The sequence below is a fragment of the Lactuca serriola genome, chromosome 7 (assembly GCF_051521515.1).
Source record: "Lactuca serriola cultivar US96UC23 chromosome 7, Lser_US96UC23_V15, whole genome shotgun sequence".
NCBI classification, from domain to species: domain Eukaryota; kingdom Viridiplantae; phylum Streptophyta; class Magnoliopsida; order Asterales; family Asteraceae; genus Lactuca; species Lactuca serriola.
Window position 1 is genome coordinate 139,226,257 of NC_136414.1, and position 3,057 is coordinate 139,229,313.

Consider the following 3,057-nt stretch of genomic DNA (forward strand, 5'->3'; position numbering starts at 1 on the left):
CTAAAGATCAAGTTAGGGTCTTTTCTACCTGAATAGAGGCCTTTCACAGAGTAGATTCCGGATCTCCTTCCCTTCTTGCACTCTTAAATCTTCTCCTTCTTCTCTCAAGCCCCAAATCACCTTCAAAATGTTAACAATCACCCACAAGGACACAAAGGAGGCTAGGGTTTCGTTCTACAGGTCTCTGGGAGTGCTAAGGGAAGTGGAGGCTGGGTTAGGTCGATTAAATAGGGTGCAAACACCTGGGTTAGGGTTTAAGTCCAATCAGGGTCTAATCGCCGAGTCCATCGGACCTACTCGCCGAGTAGACCGAGTAAATCCCGTGTCTAGTCCCGCTTCTACTCGGCGAGTCTATCCCTCAACTCGCCGAGTCCAAGGCTAATTATGCAAAATAAAGAGACTTAATAACCACGAATACATACCAGGAATCGGGTGCTACATTATAGATCATAGTTTGGAACCCAATTATCACATGGACTCGTCGAGTCCCCCCATGGACTCGGCAAGTTCATGCTACTCGACGAGTAGGATGAATTAACACATGGACTCGTCGAGCCCCCAATGGACTTAGCGAGTTCATGCTGCAAAATGCAGAAAACTTGAGTTTTTTCAACAATTTGCATCAAGTATCAAGAAAACAAGCCTAGGCTCTGATACCACTGATGGGTTTTAAGCATTCTAACACTCCTATGGTGTACATGAAACCCTAGAAACCTTAGATCTATGTTTTACTAAGATACATGCAAATTTGCTTTTCCAAGGTTCTTAACCTAACTAGCATGGCATGGGGAACTTTGAAACATAATAAGCTAGTAGAGATACATACCTTTCAGTAGTGGTTGATTGCTTGAAGTTTGAGAGCCTATCACCAATAATGTGGATGCCTAAAAAGGAAGTCACAATTATCACATGGACTCGTCGAGTCCCCCCATGGACTCGGCAAGTTCATGCTACTCGACGAGTAGGATGAATTAACACATGGACTCGTCGAGCCCCCAATGGACATAGCGAGTTCATGCTGCAAAATGCAGAAAACTTGAGTTTTTTCAACAATTTGCATCAAGTATCAAGAAAACAAGCCTAGGCTCTGATACCACTGATGGGTTTTAAGCATTCTAACACTCCTATGGTGTACATGAAACCCTAGAAACCTTAGATCTATGTTTTACTAAGATACATGCAAATTTGCTTTTCCAAGGTTCTTAACCTAACTAGCATGGCATGGGGAACTTTGAAACATAATAAGCTAGTAGAGATACATACCTTTCAGTAGTGGTTGATTGCTTGAAGTTTGAGAGCCTATCACCAATAATGTGGATGCCTAAAAAGGAAGTCACAAATCACCACAAACCTTGGAAACTTTAGAGAATAGTAGAACACTTTTAGAAATCGTGACCCTTAGTTCTCACACAAAAACTAGTGCCATTTCAAATGTCAAGGACTGCTTTATATAGTGTGGTGGATTAGGGTTACATCCATGTAAACCCTAATACCCATGACCTTTCATTTCCATGAGATCCATGGGTTAAAGCACCATGGACTATCCATGGACTAAATAAGCATTAGCCCACACTATATAAGTACAAGAGTTCATATTTAATTAGTCATGCTTTTGATCACTAAATTAATTCCAAATTAATTTTAGATCAATACTAATTAAATAATATGATTTCATATTAATATATTAGAACTTATAATATATTAATAAATCATAACTTATACTATTCTTAAAAGATTATCCATATAAATTGTTCAGGTTAAGTGCAACCCAAATGGACCATGCTGGGTCAGGTCAAGTACATCTCAAATATAGTTATGGACTTAGACACCTTATCCAACAGTCTCCCACTTGGATAAGTCTAATAACTATAGTTGCAATTATGACTTCAGGAACCGACTGACATTCGTAGCTCTTAAAACTATGTTGAACTATGAAATTCCATTTTAGATAAGGGATCATATAATCCTCTATTCTAGATATCAGCCGGACAAATACATGGAACAATGTCTTACTTATTGTCCAATAGTTTGTTTCCCAATTTCCGATTTGTTTGACATAGAACTTAAATGAACACATCAACTTAGTTCTGACCGGGCCCGGTACATGGGTCAACACAAAATCATCGAGGAGCCCATATATCGCTTCTAATCCAAGAAGGAATAGATAAACTTCGATTCATATGCTTGTTTTACTATTTGTTGAATCATACACAAAGGAACGTTTTATAAAATCGAGTTAGCAATGTGTTTTCGTATAATCAATTCATGACCAACTCATAGTCAACAACTCATATCTCTAGGTTTGAAGACTTATATGATATTACCGTCTCACGATCACTCGAGAGAAATTCCATGAAGTGATACAAGCGAGCATGGGTTAAATCTAATACTCATAATTTATGAGCACTCATGAGTGTTGTAGCAACACTTTGCTATGTACAACATCTTGGACATCTACAAGCCAACTTCATGACAGTCTTGATTCATATCTACTTCCAACATATGATGTCACACCCCCAAACCAGACGGCGGAAACGTCCGGGGGTGGAGGACTTCATTTGTAGTATCACAACACATGTATCATAGCAATCAAAGTACAAACAACCATTGTATTTAATAAGTATAAGTATTTACATATAGGGGTGAGTGCGGTGCGGTTATTGGCAAAAATCTCACCACTAACTGCAAATGCGGTTAATCCATTTTCAAAACCGCTTGGTGCGGTTATTTTTACAGTGCGGTTAGGCGGTTATTTTTGCGATGCGGTTTTTTTTTTGTGTTTCGGTTATTAACCACATCGATTTGGTGCGGTTATTATGTTTGGTTTTTAACCGTATTTTGGAGTTCAAACAGTTTTAAGAGTTTAAAGATATTACTTGTAGTAATAAAAAACCATAAGGTATAAGACAATTAGCTTAAATTACAAACAACTAATATCTTAAAAACGTTAAATCACTAGTAATTAACAATAAATATCTTAAAATTGTCAAATTTCACCATTTTCCAAAGTTAAACATAAGAAAAAACAAACACTTTTGTATTTTAGAATTTTATCCT